We start from the raw sequence: 9,507 nt of genomic DNA on the forward strand, positions 1-9,507 counted from the left end.
AGATCAAGTCTAAATTGCGTCGGTCGGTCGGCGGTCTGGACCTTATCTGGACGTCTACTCGAACGTGCAAATCCGTTCATATCTGCGATTCTACGAGTCCCTTGGACGGTTGATAGGAAGGTTCAAAATTTGACCGTCCGGCTACGGATTTTTCTTGGACGTCTGTTCACGTGCAGAACAGGTTCAGAAATCGCATAACTTTATATATAATATATATACTATAAACACACAAAGGCAATCCTTTGATTTCTGATTTAAATAGCACATTAGCCTACTCTTCTGAAACATTTAGGTGTCAAAATAATGTAATATATAAATTTTTAAAACATATTGTACCATAAATGTGAATCCACAGGATTTATTTATTTATTTGAGTGTGTATTTTCACTGGAGCATTGACAGAAACAGCAGTTTATATCTGGAAATTAAATATAGATAATTAAATAAAGTTAAATACACAGCTATTAAATTTGGAATATTTTAAATAGATAATTAGATTGAAATAATATTATATTCTCTTAAATAATTAAATAATAATATTGTAACACATAGATTTAATTAAATGAATAGTGGTATTTTAACGTGTGCGCTGGCCACGAGGGGCGTTAACGTGACTGTCTACGTGAGTGACGTAACGTGATGGCACAAAAAAAAAAAAAAAAAAATTAAAAACGTAAACGTAACGTGATGGCCTCAAATAACCACGAAGACGGAAGAATAATTCTGTTTATTACAAAGACTGAAGATATAACTGCCCGCCATCCTTTAATTTATTTCTACGTTGAGGACACTTTATAAACCTACAGAGATACCGGACCAACGAAACGACCTTCACAACGGACGGAGCTAACGTAATTAACGTTAACGGTTACTTGGAAATTCAAACAGTAACGGTCAACTGACAACTGCGCTGAGCCAAAGGTAAGAATGAATGTGCTTTTATTCATCGTTTTAATCAATCTAATGTTAAATTTCACTGTTTAATATTTTCAAATATTTATTTGGATTATAAAGATTTATATTTTCAAATTCCTCTTTTTGTAATTGTACATAACGTTATCCCTGTTGGTTAATTTGAGGTGGTCCAAGTTATAGTCTGAGGTAAAATTTGTATGATCCTTTTTAACTAAGTTTATTAAAATTAGTCACTAAAAACAGGTAACTGTAATTTTTTCTTGATCAAATAAAGAACGATTTTAGAACTTATATTTTTTCTACTTTTTCAGGACGGGAACAGCAACAAGAGTTTAACTTCTGCTTCGTAATCTACACACTCTACTGGTGAATGTAACACTACTGACCCCTAGTGTTTAGTTTTTTACTACTAAAATACATTTCTGTCACTACATTAACGATAATGTAAGATTTTCAAAACTTTATCTTGAAGAAGTGTTCTTGTATTAAAACAGCCTTTGTCGTGTATTCTGGATGCTCACGCGAGTCTGTGAAATTAGCACTTTAAATAAAAAAATAAAATAAAATTAAAATTACCGCTTTGAAATGATTCCCTAAAGACTAAAAATCAGTCTGGCAGTATTTTTCTGATCATATGTTCACCACAGAGGTCAAATGAGCATTGTGAAGCTATATTTATATTTATAATAATCATTTATATTTAATTTGTGTTTCAGGGCAGTTCATGAAGACAGATAGATGTTGTGCCGACCAGGACAGTTCCTCCTACCACACCAGACTTTGCTGTATATGGATGCCTGACCACTAGCACTGGACATTTACAACATTTTGGTGCCAGGGATCCCTTGCAGAGAAGATTTTCAAAGACACCCTCAGAATTACAACAGATTTTAAGGCTTAAAATTATTGTGGGTGGGAGTATAATGAACATAATATGATTGTTTTATTTTATTATTATTATTTATTTTTAAATAGTTCCCATTTTTTAATAATACATTTGTATAACAATAAAAAACACATAAGTTCTAAGTTGCACCAGGTCAGGAAAAAACACATAAGTTGCATCCGTGTATAAGACACATTTTACTATTAATTTCAGAAATAATTTAAATACTGATAAATAAAACAAACGTTAAGAAACTTAAAAACTATGAACACTGTAAAGATTTTATTTCCCCTCAACTTCAAATCATTTAAATTGAATACTATTCAAAACAGAATAAAAATAAAAATATTTAGGCCTATGTATAAAATAAAAAAAATTCTAGTGCATTATTTACAAGCAGTATATCTTTTGTTAATTAAAATGCACTTGCTATCCAGTTTCTGTGAACCTCATTCTGAAATGTAGCAAACACAGTGGTACAGACAATACCACTGTGCACAGACAAGGCTTGTCACACAGACATGAGAACTATACTTATAGAAACCTGTAAGTGCCCGCTTTTATGTGTTTACACGTTTGCTTAGAATAATTCAGCACATCTCAGAAGATTAAAAAAAAAAAGACCAGTAGTCTGGAAAATATGGTATAATTATTTTGTTGACCCCTTTGCTTTTGTCCTGAACCCCAGATTGAAAACCCTTTTTTTATTATTATTATTGTGCATGCAGATAATATTTGGGCACATGAACACTTGACTATTGCGTGAATAAAGAATACCATCTTTAAGAATTTTATGCTAATTGCAGTTTAAATAAAAATGAAAAAGCTTAAAAAGTTAAACTCCAATAGGTGAACATAATGTGTGGACCCAACTAAACTAAATTGTTTGTTGTTAATTGTTATCCACTGTATAATGAGTGACATTTCTTTTATATCATGGTTTTTGTGTGAACACACTGTTTCTTTAAAGTTTTATTTACAAGTACAAAAAGAAATTGCATTGAAATAAACATGATATTTTAATTGAATGCAGACTAAGAGTGTTTATTTTGTTCAGAAACAGTATAAATGACGCCTAAATGAGACTTTATAAGACGTTGAAAATACGTCCAGAAATGACCACATCTGAACGCAATTTTAACCTTCTATAGACGTCCTGTTAGACGTCGATATTGGACGTCCAAAAGACGTCGAAAAAAGAGACGTCATAAAAACTTTCATTCTGGCGCTTCAGGGGACGTCATTTCAACGTCCGACAAAGACGTCCAAAAGACGTCGAAAAAATACGTCATAAAAACTTTCATTCTGGCGCTTCAGGGGACGTCATTTCAACATCCGACAAAGACGTTGAAAAGACGTCGATTGGACGTACTTTTGCTCAGTGGGCAGGCCTCGGCAGCAGACAGCTGACTGGAAGCAAGCTTACTCCAAGTGGAATGGTTAGTATGTAAAATAACTATTGTAGCATAGTTATCTTTGTTGGACTTTTTAATACCCAAAAGCTTGCAGATAATTTGTTGACGCAGCTTTTTTTCCGTCTAATGTTACTGTTTGAACTTGTGCATGGTGTTAATACACTAACAATAGCTAACTAACGTTACTCAAAAAAAAGTGTCAGCTGAATGGCTCACATACCGGCGAGTTTGCTCGACTGTATCATTTAATATAAATGTAATTTTACACAATAGAAAAGCGATTCAACCGCTGTCGGGGCAAAGGAGTCTAGTACTCGCTCCCTCTCACTCACTCTCAGGCCGGCTACACACTGGCTGTGTCGCGTGAGCGTGTCAGCCTGCGTGGCGTGTCCGTTTACATGTTAACAGGTTAGAGTTTACTGCCTGCTAGAAATAGAACCGACGCCAATTTTTCACACGACACACAAGCGTGTTGGAAGCGTTTCCAGGAAAAATACAAAAGGAAAAGATGTTATGTAATTTTGACACAAATACATATTAATAAATGGCATACTGATGTTTGAAAGTCTCTAGGTTTTGACATAAATACAGGTAATATTAATATTAAATAATTTTCAAATATTGCACCTGTGAATACAGAACGGAATATTTTGTTGAACTGAGTCGTTCAGCTAAAATTTTTACTGTTTCTATTTTTACAGATCCTTGTGGTGTGAGGATGCTGTGGAAGTGTAAGTACTGTGAGTTTATGTGTGAGAAAAGGGGTTACCTTTTGAAACATTATCTGTTAAAACACGGAAACTATGGTAGAACTGTCCCATTTCCCTGCTTACACCAAAAATGTGTGTGCACATTCAAATCCATTAATGCACTTAAGGTCCACTTAGCAAAGATTCACCAGAAAACCCAGGCTGCACAACTGAGTGAAACTCCTGAAGTAACCTTTCACTGTCAGTCATGTGATTTTTCTGCACCCTGCACAGAAACAGTATTTCTCACTCACCTGCGCAGTACACATTTAAAGGTAAATCACAGAGTCGTTTCTTTCTGAGAAGAAAAGAGGTAGTGGAGTCGGAACCCACCATAAGCACGATGGTGAAACGCTGGCCTGCCCTTTTCACTGAAGATCAATAAGTATAAGAACGAGAACATAACAAATAACTATCTTTCTATTATGATATAATTTGTCTACATGTATATTCCTCTTGTCCTTTTTAAGAAAAAAACATTGGTATTTTTAATTTGAGGCATGATGTTTTTCATCAACATTGCAAATCATATAAAAAGGACATTCATGGATGTTTTTCAGCACTACTTTGCAGATGGTTTAGTTGCCTTGTATAGTTCAGTTGATCTAAGTTCAGTTTTTTTGTTCTTTGTATTTTTCAGGTGTTCATGGAGTTCAGCAAGATTGTGGGCAAGAACCTCAAGCAGGAATTTTATGAGAGCATCGATTGGCACAGTCCTCGTCTCCTTGAGTTATTTCGATCCAAGAGAGGGAATGTTGGACAGTTGTTGACACAGATTTCACAACAGACCAATGTAAGTCCATACATATTCTATACTTGGCTTTGTTTTTCTCAGGGTTTGTATAAACATCATATCACAATGCTACTCTATTAGTTGTATAATTCATTCCAAACATTGCTTGGTTTTTTTAAGCTTTCTTATAGATCATTTATTTGTTTTTCATTTTAGCTAGCTAACTTGTGGTACTGTGTTTAATTCCCAAAAGACTACAGAGCCAACTGCGATCCGGACACAGGTGCTCAGAGGGCTTCCTATCATCCTTGGGGACAACCCCACAAACTTCTTCAAAGCAGGCTTTGTAAGTAAGCTCTTGCTTTCTTATAATTTTACCATTATTTTTTTCACCATGACACTCTTATTTTGATTAAAGTTGTTTTTCAAATGAGAAATATAATGTAATGATTGTGCTCTTCTGTTATTCTTTATTTAGGAATCAGATGATGATGATTCTTTTCGTGACCTCGACATTGGGATACTACTTATTGAGCGTGAAGGTGCTGTGCTCACATCTTCCCAGCATCTCAGTCCAGCCTCGCTGAAAATCATCATTGAGGGAGAAGTCGTGATGGACAACATTCCAGATCTGCCAAAAGCAATGTGCATTCTGTTTTGGACTCACGTTTTCAGATTAATCATTTTAGATTGAACGTGTTGATGTTCACCATATTAAAATTATCACAAAATATTCTATGTTTTACCAACCATCTTACAAACAAAAAAAACACACACAACATATAAATTAGATTCTTTTCTTTTTTTCCATCCTATTTAATTGAAACAATGTTTTTTAACATATTTTTAAAAAAATCAAAAGCTAATTAAATTAGAGAAAAATACAGTAATTGTGTTAAATGTTGAGTAGCAATAAGTCATAAATATAAATACTAAACTTAGGGATCCATGTTAATACAACTCGACATGTTTAGTTTCAACTTGTGTAAAAGTTAGGGTTCCATGTTAATACAACTCGACATGTTTAGTTTCAGCTTGTGTAAAAGTTAGGGTTCCATGTTAATACAACTCGACATGTTTAGTTTCAGCATGTGTAAAAGTTAGGGTTCCATGTTAATACAACTCAACATGTTTAGTTTCAGCTTGTGTAAAAACTAAAGTGGTATAAGGCAACGGGTTTCCTCGCGATTTGCGAGTAAAGTCAACTAATTCGGGTTAAGAGTGTGTTTCTCTGCTGATTCAGACAAGACATATTTTTCACTGGAAAGGCAATGTTATGGAGAACTCTTATTTTAGCCAAAAGCAATGGTTTGAAGATAAAAACATTTTAATGATGAATTTTATTAATTACAAACACACAGCTTTTCACTTTACAAGACATGTATTCACTCCAACAGCACCCATTCACTACAGAGGATCCACTGGTGAGTAAGTGTCTATGCAAAATTACTCTAAATTTGTTCCGATAAAGAAACAAACCTATCCACATCTTGGATGGCCTGAGGGCGAGTAAATTTACATTTTTTAAACTTATTTCATTTTACACTTATAGTAGAGCCTACAACTGACAATTACCATATGATCAATGCAAACAGAAACCAACAATTGGTCCGTCTCTTTTTATTTCTCCTTCAATTTTTTAACCTCATCTAGTATCGTGTTTTTGGTTATTTCATTTTTACATAAAGATGTGCTGGATGCAACTAATGGACATTTTAAATATCAATCCACAAAAAATTTGTTTTCACTCTCAGAAAAAATGTTACCAGACTATCACTGGGCGATACTCTTTTAAAAGGTAATAATACTGTATGTACACTTTAGGTACTAATATGTACTTTTAAACTACTAACATATTCCTTTAAGGTTCTAGAAGGTACTATTTAGGGGTTAATAGGATACAAAAATGTACCTTTTAGCTTTTGTACTTCAGGGTGAGAGTGGAGGAAAGCAGTTTTATAGCCTACAGAGCCTTCTACAGATACATGACTGTGTAGGGTTAAAAAGTGAACTGAAAGATACTTAAATAATACTTCAAAAGAGATCAAAAGTGTGTTGTTTTGTGGAATTTTGGCAAGTCTTTGTGACTGTGCATTGATCTTGTTCCTTTAGTGCCTGTGATAATAGCAGCCAATCAATACGAGCTGGACGCTGCAGACATGACAGAATACTTGACAATACTGTACAAGCCATTACACAGCAGAGTCACAAAGATATAGACTATACAAACCCTCAGTCGCTCTATCACACAGCGCCAGGAATTTAATGTGAGGACAAAAGATCTTGTCACATCCTCTGGTGTGTGGGAAGTTGTAAAATGATAGGAAGCGGGATGTTTCTATTTCTTCCACATGAAGGCAGGATGGTATGTGTCACCACATTTTTTAAATTATCCTACACCTCATTTAACGTTAAACCAACTAATATAGCAATGATTTTACCTTTAAACTATGCCAATCGTGTATGAAAAATACATAATTTTCAAAGAATCAACTTATTTGTCTTGTAACATTTCAGACTTTCAAAGTCTGCTTTTTAGAGTTCTTGTGGTGACATCAATAAATCAACATTGTCTTAATGTAATTTGTTTTACCCAAAATAATTAGTCATATTGCATTTCTGGCTCAGGTGACTGGCAACAACCTCAAAACAACCTGATGGCAATAGTGAGCACCCACAAGGCAACGTGAGTAAAGAATACAGAATTGACAACACACACTGTACCTCCAGGGTCTTGGTCAAGCCTAAAATGCTATTGAGATGATTCTGGATATATTAAGGACCCAAAATGTGGTTTGGGGTGCCCAATAACTCCTGTCTCAAAAAGCACACATATTCAGAGCAGACAAGTTAAAACAATTGGAGAAAGAGTTACTTGAATTGTTTATGGGATAAATAAAAAAAGCATGGCGAGACTTTATCACCAAAGAAGAATAGTGGGTGAAAACTGAAAGTGAATGATAGGAACCACCAAACACTTGATAAGGATTGTGTCCAAGCAACACAGAACTACTGCGGCAAAGTGATAATAAACCCCAATATTCACCTTCAAGACTCTTTTTTACCACAAAACCAACATCCATGAAAGAGCTGCAGCTGCTAAAACTTACCAATGCTTAAATACATAAAAGATTGAGTCACGATCTTACCGTAAAACCTGGACAGTTGAAGCACCAAGATAAACATCAACATCTACCCTGGCCAGACCAATCATCTGACTTGAATATTATTAAACCATTGTGGGCAGCTTTGGCGGGAACGTGAGAAGCTAATTCTCTCTATTCCAACATCTCTATTCCAAAATATTTTTTATAGACCCTATTCAAAAGTTGTGGAAGCTGTATTGAAGGCAAATGGTGGTAAAACACCTTCATAAAAAAAATATTGCCTACTGTAGGAGTTCCTACTGTATGAGTTTCCATATATGGGGGAAATAAATTCTCATTAGGCACTAAACAGCCCACACTGCACACATAAATGCATTACATATTTCATAATGCATTCCATATTATTAAAGAAATGCCAAATATTAGCAATCTATATGAAGTCTAAAACTAGTTGAAAAGAGAGAGGTACAGAAAGTGGAGAATCCTGCACCTGTAAACTAAGCTGTAAACCAAGGTTAGAGAGATTGTATTGAGCTCTTCGACCTCCATAGGTGGCAGAAGCTTGATCAGCTTTTCTATCAGACTCACCCCAGGAGCACCTGCTCCTCTGAAGAAGCCCCCACTGCTCTGAGCTAGTGTGACTGAGAGGTCTAAAATATGCATATTCATCAATAAGGCGCCTGAAAATATGCATATTCATCACTTGACAACTGCATGCATATTTATAACTACAGTCCCACTAACCTCCCACAACTTGTTTTGCTGTAAAGATTTTGCCTAATCCCAATCAATAAAAAAAAAAAATGCACACGAACTGAAAATATTGTCCTTTTGCCCTTTCTTTTTTTCACTGAATGCTTACAGTATGTTAGACACTCACTGTAGACATAAATTAAAAGAAAAAGAAAAAAGTCAATAACCACATATGCTTCTAATACGTGATTAGATCCACACAGAGCAAAATATCATATAAGTGGTGAAAAACAATTGGCAACGTTAGCATCAAAGCATATCTATTTAACATGTCCTACTACTCAGTACTCCAAGTACAGTTTGTCTGGGAGGATATTTCATCTGAATACTGTCAAAGCGCCAATGCAACACTGCAGGGGATCACCTCTCATCCTCTCAGTCTTTCCTAGGGGTGGGCAACTCCTGGAGTAGTACTGCCCCAGATAGGGAAGCCCTCTGCTGTGATGATGGAGGAGATGACACCTGGGAGGACTGGGCTTATTCATATCTGACAAACACACCTCAGACCACATTCATTTACTCTTGTCCATCCCACTGGGATTAGGCGGTGGGGGGTGTTTGGGCATGGGCTCGCATGAATCCATGGGTCCAGGGCCGTCGCTAGTTGGGTGAAAATTGGTGATGATTATAGGGGCCCACAGCTGAAGGGGGGCCTCCCGGCGATCTCAGTCAACTGGCTGAGGTTATAAGGTTAAATAAGGTTCCCGTAGCTCTTAATATGTTGGTCAGTGAGTCTTGAATTTAATATTCAGAGCCTGCCATGATGAACATTTGCTGTATTAAAGGGTGTTTATCCATTTTCGAGAAGCATTTAAAATCATAAAAGATTAAAATGCTTACTGGAACAGTTGTTAGAGAGCCAGTGTTCTGTCCAAGTACTGGAAATTACACTGAAATATCAGCCAGAGTATTTAAAATAGGGATGGGCGTATACTGAAGTATCAATGTA

At 35.5% G+C, this 9,507-nt stretch overlaps 1 long non-coding RNA gene across 1 annotated transcript; it reads left to right on the forward strand.

Moving 5' to 3' along the window:
- The first annotated feature begins 844 nt into the window (after positions 1-844).
- LOC122140222 lies at positions 845-1,908 on the forward strand. The gene is made up of 3 exons (XR_006156917.1): positions 845-921; positions 1,227-1,281; positions 1,632-1,908. It is a non-coding gene; the product is annotated as an uncharacterized LOC122140222 (long non-coding RNA).
- The last annotated feature ends 7,599 nt before the right edge of the window (positions 1,909-9,507 follow it).

Source organism: Cyprinus carpio, chromosome B17, assembly GCF_018340385.1.
Source record: "Cyprinus carpio isolate SPL01 chromosome B17, ASM1834038v1, whole genome shotgun sequence".
In the NCBI taxonomy this organism is placed as follows: domain Eukaryota; kingdom Metazoa; phylum Chordata; class Actinopteri; order Cypriniformes; family Cyprinidae; genus Cyprinus; species Cyprinus carpio.